Source organism: Chiloscyllium plagiosum, unplaced genomic scaffold (genome assembly GCF_037043375.1).
Source record: "Chiloscyllium plagiosum isolate Xiang-an unplaced genomic scaffold, Cpla_swu_hap1 HiC_scaffold_10, whole genome shotgun sequence".
Classification (NCBI taxonomy): Eukaryota; Metazoa; Chordata; class Chondrichthyes; order Orectolobiformes; family Hemiscylliidae; genus Chiloscyllium; species Chiloscyllium plagiosum.
This window is the reverse complement of record NW_028270148.1, coordinates 20,438,296-20,463,248: the sequence shown is the minus strand read 5'-3', so window position 1 is coordinate 20,463,248 and position 24,953 is coordinate 20,438,296. Positions and strand designations below refer to the sequence as shown.

Below are 24,953 nucleotides of genomic sequence, written 5' to 3'. Positions count from 1 at the left end.
CTGGATATACTATTGTTCAAGTAGATTAGATGGGTCAGTTTTTGTTCAATGTAAGCAGGAGGGTTTTCTGACACAGTATGGAGACAGGCCAACAATGGGAAATGCCATATTGGATTTGGTACTGGGGAATGAAAACTGCCAGGTGTTAAGATTTGGAGGTAGGTGAGCATTTTGGCGAAGGTGACCATAATTCATATATGTTTACAATAGCAGGGATAGGATTATACCACAGAGAAAGAGGCACAACTGGGGGAAAAGCAATTATGATCTTATTAGGCAAGAGTTAGGATGCATAGGATGGGGAAGGAAACTGCAGGGGATGGATACAACTGAAATGTACAGCTTTTTCAAGGAACACCTATTGTGGGTCCTTGTTAAGTATGTGATTTAGCAGTTTGGATCAGAAATTGGCTAGCTGAAAGAAGACATGGTGGTTGATGGGAAATATTCAGCCTGGAGCTCAGTTGCCAGTAGTATGCCACAAGGATCTGTTTATCATTTTTATAAATGATCTGGACGTGGGCATAGAAGGATGGGTTAGTAAATTTGCGGATGACACTAAGGTAGGCAGAGTTGTGGACAGTACTAAAGGATGTTGGTGGATTACAGAGGGACAGTGATAAGATGCTGAGCTGAGCTGAGAAGTGGCAAATGGAGTTTAATGCGGAAACGTGCAAGGTAGTTCAGAAAAAGTAACAGGAATGCAGAGTATTCGGTTATCTGCAAAATCCTTGGCAGTGCAGATGAACAGAGAGATCTCGGTGTCCTGGTGCATAAATCTCTGAAAGTTGCCACCCAGATTGATAGGGTCGTTCAGAAAGCATCTGGTGTGTTGGTTTTTATTGGTAGAGGGACTGAGTTTCAGAGCCACAAGGTCATGCTTTAGCTGTACAAGACATTGGTAAGGCCACACCTGGAGTATTGCATGCAGTTCTGGTCACCGCATTGTAGGAAGGATGTGGAAGCTTTGGAAAGGGTTCAGAGGTGATTTACTAGGAGGATGCCTGGTATAGAAGGAAGGTCTTATGAGGAAAGGCTGAGGGAACTGAGGCTGTTATATCGTTGGAGAGAAGAAGGTTGAGAGGTGACTTAATCGAGATACATAGATAATCAGAGGATTAGATAGGGTGGACAGTGAGAGCCTTTTTCCTCAAATGGCAAAGGCCAACCTGATGGGACATAGCTTTAAATTGAGGGGTGATAGACTTAGGACAAATATTAGGGGTAGTTTCTTCACTCAGAAAGTAGTAGGGGCTTGGGACGGCCTTTCTGCAACAGTAGTCGACGTTAAGGGCATTTAAATGGGCATTGGACATACATATGGATAATAATGGAACGGCGTAAGTTAGACGGGCATCAGATTATTTTCACAGTTCGGCGCAACATTGAGGGCCGAAGGGTCTATACTGTGCTGCAACACTATTCTCCTTCACAGACAGAAGTAAACTGCTCTTAGGTATGTTTTAATAATTCAGGAAGCATTTCCCTAATTAACTAAAAATATTCAAAATAAATTTGAAGAGGAAGAAAATACTGGAGACAAGTTACTGGATGCTGAAATCTGAAACAAAAGCAGTAACTGCTGGAGAAACGCAGCAGATCTGGCAGCATCTGTGGAGAGAAAGAAAATCTCACATTTCGGGTCCAGTAACCTCTGAAAAGTAGATTTGAAATGTTAATTCTGCTTTCTTTCCACAGAGGCTGTCAGACCTGCTGAGTTTCTCCAGCAATTTCTGCATCTTCCTTTCTTTCTTATTTTCCAAACATCAAAATATCAAAAGCTAACTTTGTAGGATATTCATTACAGACACAGGACATTTGATCCAACAAGTCCAAGCCACTCACATTTCATCTCATCCTTTCACCCCAATCTATCATTCCTTCTTCCCTATGTTTGTCCAACCTTGCCTTAAATGAATCTATAGTGTTTATTTCAACTACTCCCACAGAAACAGGTTCTACCTTGCCATGACCCGTTATGCAAAGTAACCCTTCCTGAATTGCCTCTTGGAAATTTTCCTCATAAAATGTTGTTACAGCTGTTGGACCCAAGGTCACGCGTGAGTTGGATTGTGGGAGGGAAAGGACCAGGGCCTAAGTGGGGTGGCCTTTCACAGTCCCCTCCTTCCTGATGCTATGATTCTTGATTGAGTGCAGAGTGCCCGTTGATGAGCAATACCACCCGCTCCCAAGTAGACTGGTTTCACAGTAAAGCTCAGGTAACTGATGTCAACTGACTCATTAATAAGCCTGACTGACATATCTCCACAGTGGATGCATTTCTGACATTGGCCCCTTCATACTGATTCAAATACTGGAGGTTTTCTGCTGCTGGCAAACTGACATGCAGCCTCTCTTCCAATTAACTGGGCCACTGCTATAACATGATGGGATGGATTAAACTCTGCCGAATGAGTGATAGTAATAAATGAAGGCTGACATTCAATGTAGTTTTAAAACTTGCCACAGTATGAAACCACAACTTCTGAATTATTACTGATGATTGATTTAGTGTCTTACAATCTAGGTTCATGCCATTCTAATTAGCTATGCCCATACTATTTAATCTTTGTTTAGGTGAAACTCTGCATATGCAACATTAACCATAATAATATGGCAAAGTGTCATTGTAAGGCAAATGTAAGATACAGAATACTAATTAATTATCCAAAGGAGTACAGATGGGCCATAGTCTAGATTTTATATTGGGCCAGCATACTCTGAAGACAGTATCAACTTTAGGATGTAGCTCATGCAGATATTCTGAAGTTGCAGTTTCTCACTCAATACTCCACCAGTAGCTACTGCTCACCACTCTCTCCCCCAACCTACCATCACCTGTGTATTAAGATCCAACAGCTGTTACTCAAAGCAATATAGGCAGTAGTCATTGAACTTTATGGTGATGCTTCAACAGAGAGCTGTCAGCCTCTAATTTGATTTCCATCCCTCTGTTCGTAGATTTGGGGAAAGTCCCCAACATTCTCCAGTTAAGTGTCTGAGAGTCACTTAATTAATTTGGGCTTTTTTCAACATAAACAATGCAAGGTTCCCACTAAATTTCTATACAATGAGAGAGACACCCATCCCCATACTAAATCCCGGCCATTAAGTCAGAAGTCTCTAGACACAGCTTGTCCTTTCACGTAAGTGTTAAAGATACCATGGCACTATTCAAAGATGATGTCTTGGACAATATCTAGGCCTAAATCAACTTCACTGTAGAAAACTACCTGGGTATCATCATCACACTGATACACAAAAATCTGTTTTTTATGTTTTCGATATCACAATAATGACTAAAGTCTAAAAGTTCTTCATTGACTAGAAAGCATTTTGCAATGTATTTAAGATTCTGAAAGATGTCATATAAATGAAACTTCTAAATTTCTAAAGGAAGAAATCTAATAATATATGGAATGGCAAAAAGAAATTTCCCAAGGAAGGGAAACTGTCACACCAACTAATCCCCATGTGACTACATGCAGTCAGGGCAAACATAGGCTAAAAAAAAGTTTTACCAGTATTCCACACATCCAGAGAACAAATTATTAAAGAAGGATCTCCTGATTGCAGGAAATTTTGCACATCTTTTTAACTTGCAATGAATGAAAATAGATTGGATTTATCTTTTGTAAAAAGATGGTTATTTATGTTCCCTTCACACAAAAAAACCTACTGATTTCCATTGAGCCTCCTCTAAGTCTGGACCTTGGCTATCAGGAAATGCACCAAAAAAAGACTGCTGACATGACTGGTGAAAAATTAGAATTATTTTTGTCTGGTGTGGATACTTATTTTTGTATTATTTTTGGGTTTTAATGAAATGGAGAAGGAATATGGACATCACCCAACAAGAGGGTGGCCTCTAATTTCCAAGTAAGTGCATTGCATATCCTGCTTAAAAAAAAGGACGAAGTTGATAATTTTATGCAAATAGCTCCAAAGTGAAATTTGAATCAATTCTATGTCTCAAAGATAATTCAGAGATTTTATCATCTGTGAAGTCCCAGGATTTGAGAAGTATTCGCTGCTTCATTGCTCAGTCCAGTTAAAAAAGAAATCTTATGAACTATGCACCTAACAATATCTAGATGAAGTTTATGAGATTAAGTGATTCCTGGCGATTGATTTGGTAGAATATTTGATACCTATTCTCTTAAATGCATATTGTTGAGTAACATTATATTGATTTCTTAGCGCTCATGTGGCACTAGGGTAATGTCCCTTCTTCTGAGCCAGGAGACCAGGGTTCAAGTCCTACCTCCTCCGCAGGTGTGTCATAACATTTCTGAACTGGCTGATTAGAAAATACCTGTACTGGTTTCTTGATAGCTGGTGAGACTGATCTGAATTTTAACTTTACCTGGCACATACTTTTAGGGGCGAGACTGTGGTGCTGGAAAAGCACAGCCGGTCAGGCAGCATGCGAGGAGCAGGAGAATTGACATTTCAGGCAAAAGCCAGCTTCATCAAAAACATCGATTCTCCTGCTCCTCAGATGTTACCTGACCGGTTGTGCTTTTCCAGCACCACACACTTGACTCTGATCTGCAGTCCTCACTTTCTCCTACACACTTTTAGGGTCATTGGCTGTGGATGAACAAATGGCTGTCAACTGAATCCCTACTGATGGATAGATAGGCTAGTCAATAGATGTCTTGAAGCATAGTGATAGGCAACTGAAAATAGCCAATCATAGTTTACCCAGAGTAACGCAAGGCAGTTAATATTAGTCCTTATTTTCTGTAGTCTGTCACAGTTATCCAGAATAACCCAAAGCAGATAATACAAGCCTCTTCATACTTCGAGTACCAAAAAACAACTTGAATTGATAAAGCACTATGAGCATAGTAAACTGTTCCAAAGCACATCAACGGAACATTATCTATTAAAATTTCACTCCAAAACACAAAACAAAATCAAATGAGCTTCAAACAGACCAGTTTTAAACTCCATTGTGAAGATGGAGAGGTAAAGAAAATAGGAAGGTAACTCCTGGTGCTTAGAGTCCAAGCAGATGCAGACATTACTGCAATGGCAGAACAACTAAAACTGGGCAACAGAAGAGGTTGGAAATTGCTTGTAAATAATTAAAGAGCTGAAGGAGGTTACACAGTAGGGCAAAGATGAGATTATTGGAGGAAATTTAAAACGATGATGACAATCTTAAATTTGAGTTGCTGGACTGGAAATCAATATCAGTCAGCAAACAGTGGGGTGATGGACAAACAGAACATGGCATGATTAGGATACAGGCAAAGTTTTGGATTAGTTTCAATTTATATAGGGTAGGTGACCACCAGGACAGGAGTCAGCCTTTGTCACATTTAGTACTGTGAATTGATGGTTACCTGTACATCCTCAGCTTTTCCCATTGGGGAGGGGTCAGGTGCATCATGGTCAGTAGAACCCTGCAAGGAATGATCAATTTATTAAGTGTTTGGAATCTTATTTGAATCTACTATTTTGCTAGTGTTATGCTAGTGTGTTTGGCTTGGCAAGTTTTTCTGGAGCTAGAATAGCTTAAGAAACAAAAGGTAAACACTTTTCAAGTTCACCTGCAAAAACAGACTGCAAAATGCATTAGAATGTTTGATTAGGGATGCATCAACAAAGTTTACTCTGTACTTTCCTGTAACTGTAAATCCAGTATCCCTAAATACAAAAATCGGACCTCTTCTTCATAAATAAATTAATGAAGCTCCTCTGACATTGCTTGTTGGGAGCCAATCAATAGATTTTTGTGTACATACAAGCAACATTATGAAAAACTAAGAGACTAAAACATATAACAGAAAATATATCAAGTTTACTCAGTGACTGAAACTAAGAATATCACAGGGTATTTTTATTGTAGGAGTGTTTGAGATATTTCCTGGCTCTAACTCTTGGAATCATGTGCATTGTGTGGAAAATTTAATGCGATCTGTACCACTGGTTTAAAGTCGAAAGCCCAACATATGAATAAGGAACAAGGGTAGGCCATTCAGTCCCTGTAGCCTGCTCTGCCATTTAAAAGATCATAGCTCATCTGACTGTAACCTCAAATCTCCACTATTACCAATATTCTTTCACACACTTGCTTAAAAAGAATCTTTCCACTATAGATATAATAAAGGCAAGATATTACAGATCTGCAAATCTGAAAAACAACCAAAGAGAATGCTTCATTCTGAAGAACTCATACCAGGCTTGAAACATTAACTCTGAAACATTTCTCCCCTGGAGATGCTACCAGACCAGAGTTTCTCCAAAAATGTATCCACTAGTTTCTTAAAAATACTCAAGGACTGTGCTTCCTTCACCTTTTCAGATAGAGTTCCTAAGACCTGTGACCCTCCAAGGGAAAAAGAGTCTCAACTCTATTTTAAAACAGCCGATCCCTAGTTCTCAATTCTATGAGACACATCCTTTCCACATCCAACTTGTTCTTGTACACCAGTCAATAAAGGTAAGCATGCAAGTACAGCAGGTAGTGAAGAAGGCTAATAGCATGCTGGCCTTCATAACAAGAGGGATTGAGTATGGAAGCAAAGAGGTTCTTCTGAAGCTGTACAGGGCCCTGGTGAGACCACACCTGGTGTACTGTGTGCAGTTCTGGTCTCCAAATTTGAGGAAAGACATTCTGGCTATTGAGGGAGTGCAGCGTAGGTTCACAAGGTCAATTCCTGGAATGGCGGGATTACCTCACACTGAAAGACTGGAGCGACTGGGCTTGTATACCCTTGAGTTTAGAAGACTGAGAGGGGATATGATTGAGACATATAAGATTATTAAAGGATTGGACACTCTGGAGGCAGGAAACATGTTTCCGCTGATGGGTGAGTGCCGAACCAGAGGACACAGCTTTAAAATACGGGGTAGACCATTTAGGACAGAGATGAGGAGAAACTTCTTCACCCAGAGAGTGGTGGCTGTGTGGAATGCTCTGCCCCAGAGGGCAGTGGAGGCCCAGTCTCTGGATTCATTTAAGAAAGAGTTGGATAGAGCTCTCAAGGATTGTGGAATCAAGGGTTATGGAGATAAAGCAGGGACATGATACTGATTAAGGATGATCAGCCATGATCATATTGAATGGTGATGCAGGCTCGAAGGGCAGAATGGCCTACTCCTGCACCTATTGTCTACTGTCTATTGTTAAGACACCACACGTTTCAATTAAGTCGCCTCTTACTCTTCCAAACTCTAATGGAGATAAGCTTAGCCTGTCCAACATTGCCTCATAAGAAAACTAGCACATTCCTGGGAATAGTCTAGTAAACCTTCTCTGAACTGCTTATAGTGCATTCTTTAAGAAGGGTGAACAGTACTGAACACAGTATTGTAGGTGTGGTCTCACCAAAGCACTGTGTAACAAAAGCATAATCGTCCTACTTTTTGAATTCAGTTCCCCTCTCAACAGATTATAATTTTCTATTGTCTTTCCTTATTATTTGCTGTACCTCCATACTTACCTTTTGCATTACTCATGCCTAAATAATAATTTCATGTCTTAATCCCTCACTTGCTTCTGAAGCTTCAACAAAAAGAAAAACAGTGAGGAAGATGCTCCAAGTTGCAAGTAGGCAAGATAACAAAAGGCTGGATTCAAATTACATATTGGGTGCTGGAGAAACTGACAATTAATATTACTATTGGGATATTGATGCAACAAGTAGGAGCATTGAGAAAGTTACAATTGATGGTGACACGGTTCTGGAAAAATCAAATGACATGGCGACATTTAAGAAGGACAGCAGAAGCAGTGTCTAGGAAGAGTGAAAATATTTTTCCAGCAGTAACTGAGAAACCTGTAAGATTTTAAATAAATATTAATGGGCATTTTTAAAATATATACATATAACATCCCAGGAGAAGTCTTTCAACCACAATGTATCCTTATGATGATGGAAATTGAACTCTTGCAGACAAATATTGAATGAACAACAAAGAATCCAGTTGATGTGACGGAGGTACAATGATTGGAAATGTAAGGAAGTTACAATTTCAAGATAATAAATTAAGCATACTACATTTAATTTTGTGGAAGAAATTCAGCAGTGAACAACAATATGGAAGAATAAATCTCTTAGCACCACCTTAACTATGGGCATTCCTTCTTGGGAAAAAATGACAAGTTATTAAAAATAAGACTTAGGTCTGAATCGTAACATTAAACAACTGAATTAAGTAAAACTGTCAAGAAGAGGTCTATTCATTAGAAGATAGAAAGAGGAAATTAATTTATGTAAAGAACACTGGACCAAAGCTCATTGTACAGGTTTGTGTCCTACAAAGCAGTCAGAAGAACCAGAAAAGGAATCCTGTCCTTGTAAATTTTCATGGCAAAATGAAGCTCTCCTTCAATTTGGCACAAAGACTCTTCTGAAAATAACACGTCTAGAAAATCGATTGCCAAAAAGTAGGTAATTCTGTCCTCATTTAGGTTTGTAGAATTTCCTTTAATTCAGTCACAATAAAGAGTTTAAAAAACAGGAACATGCCCCAGACTGTCAGTACAATTGTTTTAAGTAGAAAGTTGTCTGATCCTTCTGAAAAAGAATCTGATGGGATAGTTAATATCTCTTTAAATGTTGTGGTTCTGTTCGCCGAGCTGGAAGTTTTTGTTGCAAACGTTTCGTCCCCTGGCTAGGCGACATCATCAGTGCTTGGGAGCCTCCTGCGAAGCGCTTCTTTGATGTTTCCTCCGGTGTTTATAGTGGTCTGTCCCTGCCGCTTCCGGTTGTCAATTTCAGATGTCCGCTGTAGTGGTTGGTATATTGGGTCCAGGTCGATGTGTTTGTTGATGGAGTTTGTGGATGAATGCCATGCCTCTAGGAATTCCCTGGCTGTTCTCTGTCTGGCTTGCCCTATGATAGTAGTGTTGTCCCAGTCGAATTCATGTTGCTTGTTGTCTGCGTGTGTGGCTACTAAGGATAGCTGGTCGTGTCGTTTCGTGGCTAGTTGATGTTCATGATGATCTTCCTGTTTGTCCTATATAGTGTTTAGTGCAGTCCTTGCATGGTATTTTGTACACTACATTCGTCTTGCTCATGTTGGGTATCGGGTCCTTCGTTCTGGTGAGTTGTTGTCTGAGCGTGGCTGTTGGTTTGTGTGCTGTTATGAGTCCTAGGGGTCGCAGTAGTCTGGCTGTCAGTTCTTAGGCATCTGTTGATGAAGTTGCGCGGGTATCCGTTTTTGGCGGATACCTTGTATAGGTGTTCCTCTTCTTTTTGCAGTTCTGGTGTACTGCAGTGTGTTGTGGCCCTTTTGAATAGTGTCCTGATGCAGCTTCGTTTGTGTGTGTTGGGGTGGTTACTTTCATAGTTTAGGACTTGGTCTGTGTGTGTGGCTTTCCTGTGTACCTTTGTGGTGAATTCTCCGTTCGGTATTCTCTGTACCATCACGTCTAGGAAAGGGAGATGGTTGTCCTTTTCTTCTTCTCTCGTGAATCGGATTCCTGTGAGTGTGGCGTTGATGATCCGGTGTGTTTTTTCTATTTCCGTATTTTTAATGATTACAAACGTGTCATCGACATATCTGACCCAGAGTTTGGGTTGAATTTGTGGTAAGACTGTTTGTTCTAACCTTTGCATAACTGCCTCTGCTATGAGTCCCGAGATTGGTGATCCCATGGGTGTTCCATTGATTTGTTCGTATATCTGGTTGTTGAATGTGAAGTGTGTTGTGAGGCACAAGTCCTGTAGTTTAAGTATGCCATCTTTGTTGATAGGTTCAGCGTCCTGTTTTCTGTTCTGTATGTCCAGTAGGTTGGCTATTGTTTCTCTGGCTAGGGTTTTGTCAATCGAAGTGAACAGTGCCGTCACGTCGAATGATATCATGGTTTCTTCTTTGTCTATGTGTATATTTCTGATGATGTCCAAGAATTCCTGTGTTGATTGTATAGAGTGTTTGGATCCGCTGACCAGGTGTTTCAGTTTCTGTTGTAGTTCTTTGGCCAGTTTGTGTGATGGTGTCCCTGGTAGTGATACTATGGGTCTGAGTGGGATGTCTGGTTTGTGTACTTTAGGTAATCCATAGAATCTGGGGGTGTTGCTGCTTTCCGGTTTCATTCTTTGTAGGTCAGCTCTGGTTATCTGTCCGTTTTTTTGTAGATTCCTTAGTGTGTTATTTATCCTATTGGTGAGTTGTGGGGTGGGGTCAAATTCCTTCATTTGGTAGGTGTTGATATCTGTAAGTAGTTGTTGTGCTTTTTGGATGTAATCAGATTTATCTAGGATGACCGTCATTCTGCCTTTATCTGCTGGTAGTATGATTATGTTCTTATCGTTTCTTAGTGATTTCAGTGCTTCCCTCTCCTTGGTGTTGAGGTTATGTGTTTGTCTTTTCCTTATTATCATAGGTACGACAGTTTGTCTCACTGTTTGTTGTGTCTCTTCTGTCAGTCCATTGTTCCTGACTGTGCATTCTAGTGCTGCTAGGAAGTCTGCTGTCTTGGCGTCCCTGTGGTTGTAGTTGAGTCCCTTGGCCAGTATTGTTCTTTCCGTGTCTGTGAGCTGTCTGTGGGAGAGGTTTTTAACCCAGGCGTGTGTTGTACATCAGGAGCATCTCAGAACTGACAGCCAGACTACTGCGACCCCTAGGACTCATAACAGCACACAAACCAACAGCCACGCTCAGACAACAACTCACCAGAACGAAGGACCCGATACCCAACATGAGCAAGACGAATGTAGTGTACAAAATACCATGCAAGGACTGCACTAAACACTATATAGGACAAACAGGAAGACAGCTAACAATCCGCATACATGAACATCAACTAGCCACGAAACGACACGACCAGCTATCCTTAGTAGCCACACACGCAGACAACAAGCAACATGAATTCGACTGGGACAACACTACTATCATAGGGCAAGCCAGACAGAGAACAGCCAGGGAATTCCTAGAGGCATGGCATTCATCCACAAACTCCATCAACAAACACATCGACCTGGATCCAATATACCAACCACTACAGCGGACATCTGAAACTGACAACCGGAAGCGGCAGGGACAGACCACTATAAACACCGGAGGAAACATCAAAGAAGCGCTTCGCAGGAGGCTCCCAAGCACTGATGATGTCGCCTAGCCAGGGGACGAAACGTTTGCAACAAAAACTTCCAGCTCGGCGAACAAAACCACAACAACGAGCACCCGAGCTACAAATCTTCGCACAAACTTTGAATCTCTTTAAATTGACAGAATCTCCAATTAGCAGTGTTTAGGTTTTCCTTTCTGATGAAAGGAAACAGCACTGGAAGCATAGGAGACCATTCACAGGTTTCTTTCTATTTTCCTCATTGAACTCATATCAAACCTAGGGTCCCAGCCTAAATCAATGAAAATGTTGCAAGTAATCTTGCCTGATGCACCTGAAATAGAACTGGCAGATGAAACATCAATTTAATACCTTTTCTCCATGAAGATCATCAGAAGTACAAGATAAGATTCAATGTAAAATCATTTAAATTTTTCTTTGCAGAATGCTTATCAGAATCCCAAACAAACTTTAGGCCTCACCCCAATTCCTTTTTTAAATCATCAGATGCTACAGAAATCATCACCTCCATCGTTGATGAGTGACCAGGCTGGTAGTCATTTTCAACTCTCATTCTAACCATTCAGACTAAAAGGTCAACAAATAGCATGTTGAGATTTCACAGTTTAAATAGTCATAGCATCATTTTACCATATATAGGCAGAAAATCAATCCATCGGGGCATTTCACTGTTCAGGAAAATGAAAGCACAGAAGATAAACCTTAAAGTCTATACCGACATTAAAGGCTTATTTTGCACAAGTTCAGACTAGAATAGTACAGGATCGGTTTTGAGAAGTTTGCCTCCAAATTAATTTACATATCACCAAATACAAAATCTGCCACAAACCAGCACAATCAAGCAGCATTTCATAAAGTCATTTTGTTTTAAAAAGATACCTTGATGACTGTGTGAATTATGCTTAAAGGACAACAGTGCAACATGAGTAAAAACATCAGGACAATCAATCTGCGACACAATGTGGAGCAATAGTGAGTACAGAAATACTTCAATATTAGAATAATTGTTGAGACAATTCCACAAAGATTGAAAATAACCATTTCTACAAGAGTACATACAGAAATAAGTTTTTCTAAATTAGAAAACTAATTTTGCTACCAACTCCAAAGTAAAACAGAAATTACAAACAATTCTAGAATCTTACAAGATCTTTAAAATGACTATTTGCAGACATTTAGTGTTCAAAATCATATTTCAGTTTCAATAACAAAGTTTTACTGACTACAAGTCAAAAAGAAGTATCAACAGCTTTTACAGAGGATAAGGTGGAGTAGTCAGTCAGAACAGTGTCACTTTACCTCTGGGTTCAAGGTATAAATGTAATCAATGGGAGGTGGGCATTTAGTTCAAAAATGAACAGATTTTAAATGCAGTATGATAAAAGGCAACAGCCTTAGTTCTAAATTACTCATATATGCAAAATGTTGACCCCTGCCTATAAAGTAATCCCAACTTCAAACTGCTGACTTATATGCAGCAACATATCTCTGCCACAGAATACTACTGAACCACGATATGAAATAAGAAAATCATTTATCTTATTTAGAATAATCTAAACACAAATCTGAAACTAGCTAAATAGCGATTTTTGAAAAGATTTGTAGTTCAGGTTGATGCTAAGTATGTAAGTTAACTCGCTGTGCTTGAATGTTTGTTTTCACATGTTTTGTCATCATACTAGGTAACATCATCAGTGAATGTCTCCGGTGAAGTACTGGTGGTATGTCCCACCTCTGTATTTATAGGTCTTGGTTTCTTAACGTGGGTGATGTCATTTCCAGTTTTTTTTCAAGGGAAGGTAGATAGGATCTAAATTATGTGTTTATTGATGGAGTTCTGGTTGGAATGCCATGCCTCTAAGTATTCTCGTGTCTTTGTTTCACCTGTACTAGGATGTGTGTGTTGTCTCTCTTTGTCTGTATGTATAAAAACTAGTGATGGTGGGTCATGACTTTTGGTGGTCAGTTGGTGTACATGTATCCTGGTGGCAAGTTTCCTGCTAGTTTATCCAATGTGGTGGTTTTTTTATTCTTCTTGCATGGTATCTTGTAAATGACGTTACTTTTTCTGGTGGTATTTAATTGATCCTTTAGGTTCATTCGTCACTGTTTAAGTGTGTTGGAAGGTTTGTGGGTTACTATGGTGCTAAGGGGTCTGAGTAGTCTGAAAGTCATTTCTGATACGTCTTTGATGTAAGGTAATGTGGCCATAGTTTTTGGTTGCGTTGTGTCTGCTTGTTTGGGCTTGTTTCTGAGGAATCGACAGATTGTGTTTATTGGGTACCCATTTTTCTTGAAAACATTGTACAGATACTCTTGTTTTGCTTTTTGTAGTTCTTGGGTGCTGCTGTGTGATGTAGCTTGTTGAAATAATGTCTTGATGATAAACACAATCTGCCGATTCCTCAGAAACAAACCCAAATAAGCGGATACAACACAACCAAAAAACTATAGTCACATTACCTTACATCAAAGACATATCAGAAATACCTTCCAGACTACTCAGACCCCTCAGCATCATGGTATTCCACAAACGTACCAACACATTTAAGCAGCGAATAATTAACCTCAAAGATCCATTACATACCACCAGCAAAACTAACATCATTGACAAGATTCCATGCAAGAACTGTAAAAACAAACTAGCAGGAAACTTGCCACCAGATACATGAACACCAACTGGCCACCGAACGACATGACCCACTATAATGAGTTTCTATACATACAAACAAAGAATTACACCATTTTAATTGGGACAACACACACATCCGAGGACAGGTGAAACAAAGACATGCATTCAATCTAAATCAGTCTACCATCCCTTGAAAAAAAAGAACCAGAAATGACATCACCCACCTTAAAAACCAAGACCTATAAAAACAGAGGTGGGACATACCACCAGCGCTTCACCAGAGACTCTCACTGATGATGTTACTGAGTATGGTGACGAAACATCTGAAATCAAACCTTCAAGCTAAGCGAGCTAATTTGAATACTTACCACTAAATATTTAAAAACACAATTCCTTATACTGTAATTATTTGATTTTGTGTTTACTGAATTATTTGCAAATTGAAAATCAGGCCAGACTTTTAAAACTAAATTATGAGAGCAAATTCTTCAAAGTAATTACAAACTGCCAAGTCTATTTCTACCTTGAATTAAACTCTCATTCCCAACATTTGTTTGTTTAACATACTATATCCAAAAATTTGGACAAAGTGCAGGACAATTTAGTTTAATCTGTAGTGAAATATGAAATTCTCATTTGTTGCTTTTCTCTTTGAACATCTGATACACATACTCATTTCCAAATTACTTTCAATACATTATTTTATCTTTAAAGAATTCCAAAACAGTAGCACTCAGAGCAGCACAACAACAATCAGTTGTGAGCCACATTGTAATCAAATCCTACTGTAGGGCAAAAGTCATATACATCCATCAGTGACTTCAAAACATGCTACACGAGTTCTTAGCTAAGATGTTTTGAAATGTCATCACTGTTATAAAGGAGAAGCCAATTTGCACAAAGCAAAGTAATAATGTCCAGATAATGTGTTCAAAGATGTTGGTCTAAGGGATGGAATGGAGTGGCCAACTGTCAGCCTGGACTTTGCATCCAAATGTGTGGATCAAAATGTGATCCCGCAATTTCCTAAGTAATAAAATTAGAGGGAATGAGGACAAAGAGCTCGAAAGAGAATATACGAGATAAATGGGATGAAAAGCTCAGATGTGGTTTGGAACTAGGAAACACTTCTGTCACCAATGCAGCTTTGGTAAGGGATTTTGATAATGCATCTTTTGGGCAGGTTCAGTATGTCAACAAACTCATCCAAAACTGTTGTACATTAGCATTATGTAGAGGGGAACCTCAGTTAATTAACATACCTGTAGGGAAAGTTTGTTCACTTAAAACATATGTTCAACACTGAACAGCTGTGAGATTGAATAGGCATTTATTAAGACGCTTATTAAACACAATCTGCATTTTAAGCAAAATGCAAACTATGCTTAGCAAAAAGAAATGTATCATACCCGTTTAAAACTCAAATTAAATCAGAGATCACTATACATTTTTCCTGTCTTGACAACAATAAACCTATAATATTTCTGCAAGTTTCAGTACTGCATTAAGATTTTAGACTAAATGGCAGAGCCAGCAAACACTGGAAAATATATGTTAAAAACAAAAACATACAGGTTTTCTAGGCATTTAAAGTCAGGGTTGCTGTGACTATTAGAAGATTTAAGAGATGTATTTTGTCCAGTCTTTTGAGAGAGAGGTTTTAAGCCAGAGGCCAATCCAATAAAGTAAACAGCTTGCGAAGCCTTGGGTTGTTTTTTGAAGTTGGAACAATAGAAGCAGCCTAAATATGTGGGCTCAAGCTCCCCCAGAGCCAGGATGTTTAGCTTTAGTTTTTCCGAAGCATTGTTGCTGATGGCTTGAAGCTGGGTTTGGAAGCTGCCAAGTCTATTTCTACTCATTGTCACTCTCTCTGAGTTTTCTCTTGATATTTTCCTTCTGGATTGGAAAATTGCATGTGAGACAATCTATTTTACTGAACTTACGTTTGTCAAGGGGATATTTGTGGGATGTTACTATATTGGAACAGTTACTGTTTAGTAACCAAATAGTCTATTATTCTGTAAAGTTTTCCAATAGAACTAAGTTATTCCAATTGCTTCTGTCTTTTGTTGTATTTTAACTATACTATATGAATAAAGAGTGTTTTGCTTGAAATCTGGTAGTTTGGCCAATCAAATTGCATCCGGAATGCAATGTCTGGCACTTGCCTTTAAAATAAGAAAAAGTTAGAGTCTAGGCTATCTTCATGATATATTTGGTCTGTCCAGAACAGTTACTTTCCTGAGAAAAGCAATTATAACTGAAAAACTAAAATGAAGCACTGACATCCAAAACTGGAGTTTTGATTCTGTAAAACCTTCCTTCGCAGGAAGTCGTAAAACATTACTTTTCAAGATGAAATATATTTTTATGCAACTAAATTCCTACACTGGAAAATAAATTAATTTTAATTTCATTATCATTTCAGAAATGCCACAACATGGACGTTGTCTGGTGTCATCCTTTTGGGTGCCACTTCTTCCTTGCTGACTCTCAAGAGTCTGCTTAGGTCTGCTCAGTGGAGCTATGCTGGATAAGGTCAGGTCTGGCAGCATCAGTGGGAAGACAGCAAAGTTAATGTTTTGAAGTAGGTGACTCTTCATCAGAACTGAGTCACCGGATTCAAAATGTTAACTCTGCACAGACACAATGGACCAAATTACCTCCTCCTTTTCTGTAAATTTTAGTGATTTATTGTGAAGCATACAGCAATTTTCTCAGTAAGTGAAGAGCTACATAATTCAAGTACTATTAGCCCAAACGGAATCCACTGACATTCAAACAATTCCAAGCTGAGTTTCAGAGACACTTTTTATCCATCAAGACTACACACTTTTTTTCCCATATTAATTTTACTTGCTCCCTTTCTTTGAAAAATTAATGACTAAAATCTTTATCAACAACTTTGATATTCTGGTCTCCTTCCTATCGGAAAGATGTTGTGAAACCTGAAAGGGTTCAGAAAAGATTTACAAGGATGTTGCCAGGGTTGGGGGATCTGAGCTACAGAGAGAGGCTGAACAGGCTGAGGCTGTTTTCTCTGGAGTGTCGAAGGCTAAGGCATGACCTTATAGAGGTTTACAAAATTATGAGGGGCATGGATAGGATAAATAGACAAAGTCTTTTCCCTGGGGTTGGGAAGTCCAGAACTAGAGGGCATAGGTTTAGGGTGAGAGGGGAAAGATATAAAAGAGACCTAAGGGGCAACTTTTTCACACAGAGGGTGGTACGTGTATGGAATGAGCTGCCAGAGGATGTGGTGGAGGCTGGTACAATTGCAACATTTAAGAGGCAATTGGATGGGTATATGAATAGGAAGGGTTTGGAGGGATATGGGCCCGGTGCTGGCAGGTGGGACTAGTTTGGGTTGGGATATCTGGTCGGCATGGACGGGTTAGACCGAAGGGTCTGTTTCGATGCTGTACATCTCCATGACTCTATGACTCTATAGCGTCAGGTACGCTACAAAACCCCAAAGCTTATATGTGTCATTACAATAAAAGAAGCAAATATTCATCATCTAAAGCTCCGAATCCCTACGGTTTCCCAACACTCTGCACACAGTCTTCAAAGTTTTCATCCTCAGCTTCAAACTCCTCTGTAACTTTGCACCATCCTAACTAGAGTCTTACAATACAGAAATGGGCCCTTTGGCACAACTCATCCATGCCAATCAGGTTTCCTATACTGAACCAGTCCCATTTGCCTGAGTTTGGCCCATATCTTTCAAACCTTTCCTATCCATGGATCTGCTCAAATTTCGTTTCAATGTTGTAACTGTACCTGTCTCTACTACTTCCCCGGCAGCTCATTCCACATACACATTACCCTCTGTGTGAAAAGGTTGTCCTTCAGGTCCCTTTTAAATCTTTGCCCTCTCATCTTACATCTATGTCCTCTAGTTTGGACTCACCTACCCTAGAGAAAAGACCTTGGCTATTCACCTAACAGAGGTTTATAAAATCATGAAGGGCAGAGATAAGATCACCTGTCAGCCTCCTACACCACTGGGATAAAAGACCCAGCCTCTGGGTGGCATGGTGACTCAGTGGTTAGCACTGCTGCCTCACGGCACCAGGGTCCCAGGTTCAATTCCAGCCTCGGGTGACTGTCTGTATGGAGTTTGCACATTCTCCTCGTGTCTGCGTGGGTTTCCTCCAGGTGCTCCCACAATCCAAAGATGTGCAGGTCAGGTGAATTGGCCATGCTAAATTGCTCATAATGTAAGGTGCATTAGTCGGAGGGAAATGGGTCACGGTGGGTTACTCTTTGGAGGGCCAGTGTGGACTGGTTGGGCCGAAGGCCTGTTTCCACATTGTAGAGAATCTAATCTCTCCTTATAACTCAAACCTTCCATTCTCTGCAAGATTTTTGTAAATGTTTTTTGCACCCTTTCCAATTTAATAACATCTTTCCTGTAGCAGGACGACCAGAATTGTACACAGTCCTCCAAATGTGGCTTTACTAAGGTCTAGACCGGAGGGTGGTGCGGGGAGGAGAACCCCAGTCCAGAGGCCAACGCAGGGCAGCGAGTGCTGGAGGCGAGTCCAGGACCAGAAGCTGGCATCAGGAGGCGAATCATGGGGTGGGAAGACCCAGACCAGAGGCCATTGCAGGGAGGCAAGTCTTGGACTAGTGGGTATCACAGGGAGGTGTGGCCGTTGTGGATTTGAGGCAAGGCCTCAAGCTTTGAAGCCCAGCATAGTCTGGACACATGGCCTGGTGCGGTTTAGAAGCGCGGTCTGGCATGGTCTGGAGTGAAAAAAACTGTAAATTGAATACTTTTTTTCTTTTTATTCTTATGCTGGACTTTTATTTATTATTCTTTCAATTTTGTAACAAATACTTAAGTATCTTGTACCTAACATAGCTCTATAAGCAGCAACATTGCACACTTTTCACTGCACTCATTCGAGTGCACATGACAATAAAGCTAATTCATTCATTCATCTTGTATCGCTGTAACATGATGCCCCAACTCTGTACTCAATCCTCTGACTGATGAAGATAAGTGTGCCAAATGCTTTCTTCACCACCCTATTTACCTATGACGCCACTTTCATGGAACTATGCACCTGCACCCCTAGGTCTCTTTGTTCGGTAACACTTCCCAGGTCCTACCATTAACTGTATAAGCCCTGACCTGGTCTACCTTGCCTAAATGCAACACCATGCATTTATCTGAATTAAGTTCCATTTGCCATTCCTGGACCCACTGGTCCAATTGATCAAACACCCATTGTATTCTAAGTTAACCTTTGCAATCCACTATACCACAAACTTTGGTGTCAGCCACAAACTTACTAGACATGCCCTCTATATTCTCATAAAAAATATTTATATAAATGACAAACAACAGTGGACCCAGCAGCAATCCTTGCAGCTTACCCTGGTCACAGGCCTCCAGTTTGAAAGACCTCTACCAGCATCCTCTGTCTCCCACCTTGAAGCCAATCGACTAGCTCTCCCTTGATCCAACATGATCTAACCTTACCAACCAGTCTACAATGTGGAACTTTGTTGAAGGCCTTGCTAAAGTCCATGCAGACAATGTCTACCACTCTACTTTCATCTATCTTCTTGGTGATTTCTTCAAAAGATACTAATCAAGTTTGTGACACATGATTTCCCATGACAAAGCCATGCTGACTATCCGTTATCAGTCCTTGCCTTTCCAAATGCATATAGATTCTTTCTCTCAGAATCCCTTCCAAGAACTTTATCCACCACTGACATTAGGCTCACCAGTCTGCAGTTCATCGGCTTTTCCTTGCAGTAATAATGTCACAACATTAGCCACGCTCCAGTCTTCTGGCACTTCACCCGTGGCTATCAATGATACATATCTCTCTGCTAGGGGCCTTGCAGTTTCTTCTTTAGCTTCTCACATTGTCCTGGGATCAGGTCCAGGGGACTTATTCACCTTTATGAGTTTTAAGCACCTTTTTTGTAATGCGGACTCTTTTCAAGACATTACTATTTACTTGCACAATTTTCCTAGCTCCCATATCTTTCTCCACAGCAAATACTGACAAGAAATATTCATTTAGGATCTCACTCATCTCCTATGGTTCCACACATAGATGAAACATTGATCTTTAAGGGGCCCTTTTTTCTCCCTAGTTACCCTTTTGGCCTTAATATACTTGTGGAATCTCTTCGCATTCCCCCTTAGCTTATCTGAAAGCTGTCTCATGTCACCTTCTTGCCCTCATTTCCCTCTTATGTGGGCTCCTACCACCCCTGTACTACTCAAGGAATTCACTTGATCACATACGTTAGCTCTCCACACTTTCCTCCAATCACTGGGTAATTTCAATTTCCATTGCTGGCACAGCTTTCACCCATAACATCATCATTAAGAATTCAGAGAGGCATTAACTCGTACAACACCAAAGTATGCATCTAATTCATTACGCTTATGCCAGCTATTTGAAAGAGCTATCTAATTATACTCAATCCTCTGCTCTTTACTATTAGCCCTGCAAGTGTTTTCTCATTGGTTGTTTTGCAAATTATTTCAAATCTGTGTCCTCAATTGCTAATTTTACTTACTACTCTCAATTTTGAACAGATTAGTTAAACCTCTCTTAAAAAAAGATTCCATAGGTCCAATTGAGGCATTCCAGAGAGAATGAGATGATTATTTAAATATAGTCCATGTGCAGGGATGCAAGAGAAAAGCAAGAGAATGACACTAAACCAAATGTTCAGAGTGAGAGTGATGGGTTGAATGGTCTTTTTCTGCAATTTAACAATTCCACAATTTGTGAAAATAATTCCAGCTTCTCCATAAAGTCCATCATTCTGATTCCATTCTAGTAAATATCAATTATGCACACTCTAACTCCTGACATCATTCCCAAGTGAGGTATCCAGAATGAGCACAATGCCAGCTGCAACTAACATGTGATTTATAAAGGTTCAGAACACCTTCATTTTTTTTTTCATTCTATGTTTAATTTATAAAGTCTAGGACCTCAAACTTTTCAATTCCTCCAACCAACAACAAAGGTTTATGAGAACCCCATCTCTGTTCTGGCACATCTTTTAAGATACTATTTGATTTATATCTCCTCATTTTTTCTTCCAAAATAAATTACTTCACACTTCTCTGCTTTAAATTTAACTTACCATTGGCCTGCTCACTTTACAATCTGCATCCTCCTGAAGTCTATTAATACCACCCTCTTCTCCACTAAACTATTAAGTTACATATCATTTGTGCCCTCAGTTCCAATCTTAAAACACTTACTTCAGCTAAAGATGCTGCACAATAGTTAACATTTCTGATTGATGGGCTGTGGGCTGCCTTTTGGACAAGCCTAATCTAAACCTTATGCAGCCCAATACCAAAGTTCCAAACACAAGTAGAATTAGAAAATTCTGCAAGGAGATTTTTTTAACTTCCTCTGTGGGGTGTGGATATTGCTGACTGGCCAGGGTTTATTGCCCATCCCTAGTTACCCTTGAAAAGGTGGTGGTGAGCTGTCTTCTTGAACTGTTGCAATCCACCTACTGCGGGTGGACCCACAAAGCCATTAGGGAGGGAATTCCAGGATTTGACCAAACAACATTGAAGGACCAGTGATATATTTCCAAGTCAAGATGGTGAGTGGCTTGGAGGAGAACTTGTAGGTAATGGTGTCAATGGATTGAAATTGTGGAATTAATGGCATTGCGGAAGTACCTACACCAAATAAACCAAAGTGATTCAAGGCAGCAGTTCACCACTACCTTCTTATTAGGATTGTACTATAAATCCCCCAGTAGTTGTAGAGTCATAGAATCATAGAGTCATACAGCACAGTCCATGCTGAATATAATCCCAAACTAAACTAGTTCTACCTGCCTGCTCCTGGGTCATATCCGTCCAAACCTTTCCTATTCATGTATCTACCCAAATGTCTTCTAAACATTGTAACTGTACCTGCATCCACGACTTCCTCAAAAAGTTCATTCCACTCGCAAACCATCCTCCATGTAAATAATTTGCCTCTTATATCTTTTTTAAAACTCTCTCCTCACACCTTCAAAATGTGCCCCTTGACTTGAAATTCCTCATCTTAGGGAAAAGACAACTACCATCAACTCTACCTATACCTCTCATTATTTTATAAACTTCTCTCAGGTCACTTCTCAACCTCTTATGCTCTAGTGAACAATGTCCCTGCCGATCTAGCCTTTCTTTATAACTCAAACCTTCCAAATCGGCCAACATCCTGGTAAATTTCTTTTGAACCTCTCCAGCTTGATAATATCCTTCCTATAACTGGGTGATGTCAGGCTAACTGGTCTATAGTTCCCTGGCTTTTCCGTAGCACCTTTCTGAAATAGTGGCACATTAGCCAACTTCCAGTCTTCTGGCACCTCATCTGTGGCTATCGATGAAACAAATACCTCAGCCAGAGGCCAAGCAATCACTTCCCTAGCTTCCTACAAAGTTCTACGGTACACCTAATAAGATCCCAGGGATTTATCTACCTTTGTGCATTTTAAGAAATCCAGCACCACCTCCTCTTCTAAGGATTCACTCAATCCCTGCTTCCAAATTTCCAGCAGTCTGTTTACCTGCGAATATCAGCTCCCATCAACTTTTGAAAGTTCTTGACTGATACCATCAAAATTGGCCTTACTGCAATTAAAAGCTTTAACTTTTATGGAAGGCTTATCCTTTTCCATAATCATTTCGAAACCACTAGAATTATGATTGCTAGACCTAAAGTATTCCCCCATTTTCACTTCAGTCACCTGCCTTGCGTTATTGCCCAAAAGAAAATCTAGTTTTGCTCCTTCTCTTGTAGGAGCATTCATATACTGATAGAGAAAGTTTTCTTTTGTCATTTATATAATTGATTTGGATGTGAACACAGGAGGCATGGTTACTAAGTTTGCAGATGACAGCAAACTGGACATGTGTGGACAGCGAACAAGGTTACCACACTGTATAAGATCTTGATCAGATGGATCGATGAGTGGTGGATAAAATTTAACTTAGATGAATGTGAGGTCATAGAGTCATAGAGATGTACAGTACGGAAAGAAACCAGTCGGTCCAACCCATCCATGCTGACCAGATATCCCAACACAGTCTAGTTCCACGTACCAGCACCCGGCCCATTTCCCTCCAAACCCTTCCTGTTCATATATCCATCCAATGCCTTTTAAATGTTGCAATTGTACTTGCCTCCACCACTTCCTCTGGCAACTCATTCCATACATGTACCACCCTTTGCGTGAAAAGTTGTCCTTTAGGCCTCATTTATATCTTTTCCCCTCTCACCCTAAATCTATGCTGTCTAGTTCTGGACTCCCTCACACAAGGGAAAACATTTTGCCTATTTATCCTATCCATGCCCCTCATAATTTTGTAAACCTCTATAAGATCACCCCTCAGCCTCCGACGCTCCAGGGAAAACAGTCCCAGCCTGTTCAGTCTCTCCCTATAGCTCAAATCCTCCAACCCTGGCAACATCCTTGTAAATCTTTTCTGAACCCTTTCAAGTTTCACGACATCTTTCCCATAGGAAGGAGACCAGAATTGCACGCAATATTCCAACAGTGGCCTAACCAATGTCCTGTACAGCCGCAACATGACCTCCTTACTCCTGTATTCAATACTCTGACCAATAAAGGAAAGCATACCAAACGCCTTCTTCACTGTCCTATCTACCTGCAACTCCACTTTTAAGGAGCTGCATTTTAGAAAGGCAAATCAGAGCAGGACTTATACACTTACTGGTAATGTCCTGGGGAGTGTCGCTGAACAGAGACCTTGGAGTGCAGGTTCATAGCTCCTTGAAAGTGGGGTCACAGATAGTTAGGATAGTGAAGAAGGCTTGCTTATATTGGTCAGTACATTTTGTATAGGAGTTCGGAGGCCATACTGTGGCTGTATAGGACATTGGTTAGGCTACTTAGAGTCATAGTCATAGAGATGTACAATTCTGGTCTCCCTACTATGGGAAGGATGCTGTGAAACTTAAAAGGATTCAGAAAAGATTTACAAGGATCTTGCCTGGATTGGAGGATATGAGTTATAGAGCCAGGATGGATTGGCTGGGGTTTTTTCCTGGGGTACACCTGATCAGGTTCTGGGGATTATCCACTTTTATGCATTTTAAGACATCCAGCACCACCTCCTTGGTAACATGGACATTTTTAACATGTTGCTATTTGTGTTCCCAAGTCCTCTAACTTCCATATCCTTCTCCACAGAAAGCGTTGATGCAAAATACTCATTTAGTATCTCTCCCATCTCTTGCGATTTCACACAGAGAATGGAAAATAGCTGTGTGGTGAAATTCTTACTGTGACTGAGAAAGATCCCTGGAGTTCAGACACACAGTTAAAAGGACATTTGCAAGTCAAATAGGAAGTATGGATTTCTTACATAGGGTCACAGAATTCAAAACAAGGTGGTAATAAATAATCTACTAGAAATTGCTTAGATCAAAGCACGGTACTGTTCATGTTATGGAAAGTTGGAACGGGTGATTATCTAAATGTGAGCTGGATGGCATTATACATTATACTCAAAGTTAACAGGCAGCAACAGCATGGGAGGCAAAAGGAATTTTATTGGAAAGGAATTGGGGTCTAACAGTAGGTAAGTATGATTACAATTGCATAGGGACTTGTGCCAAAACCTAGCGTATTATGTACATCTTTGATTTCTTTATTTAAGGGGAAATATACTCGCACTAGGGGTGCTTGGGAATGAAGGGATAGTTTTATGAGGAAAGTTAGAGCATGTTGGGCTTACACTCATTGGAGTTTAGAAGAACGAGTATTGATCTAATTGTAGCAAAAGATTCTGAGGGGGCTTGACAGGATAGATGCTGAGAAGATATTTGTCCTAATGGGGGATTCTAGAATGATGGAGCTGTTTCATAAGGGTTTTGTATTTGAGGAGGAATTTCTTATGAGAATCACCAGTCTTTGGAATTATCTATATCGGAAAGAAGTGGAAGTGGGATCACTGAACGTATTCATAGCTGAGTTCAAGAAATATTTTGTTTCACAAGAGGATAAAGCATTATTTTAGAGGATGGGTGCAGCAAAATTGAAATAAGGGCACAATTAGAACAGTTTTGATCTTAAATTGAATGGTTGAGCAGGTGAAGGGGCCAAATAGCATATTATTGCTTCTGATCTGCCAATCAATATGAGGACTGATCTTCTGTTTCAACTTCACTTTCTTTTCTGCCTCTCACATCCCTGGATTCCAAGATATCAACAATCTAACACAAACACTTACCTCTATTCTTT

The 24,953-nt window shown here is 40.1% G+C and overlaps 1 protein-coding gene across 4 annotated transcripts in view; it reads right to left on the bottom strand.

Annotated features, from left to right (window-relative positions):
* LOC122552657 (RAC-gamma serine/threonine-protein kinase) overlaps nt 1–24,953 on the bottom strand; it is a 468,688-nt gene that overhangs the window by 238,438 nt on the left and 205,297 nt on the right. The window contains exon 2 of one of the 4 annotated variants that reach the window (XM_043695473.2): nt 5,355–5,414. The exons of the other annotated variants lie outside the window; for them this stretch is intronic. The gene's annotated coding sequence lies outside the window, so the exon portion shown is untranslated. The remainder of the gene's footprint in view (nt 1–5,354; nt 5,415–24,953) is intronic. 4 annotated transcript variants of the gene reach the window in all.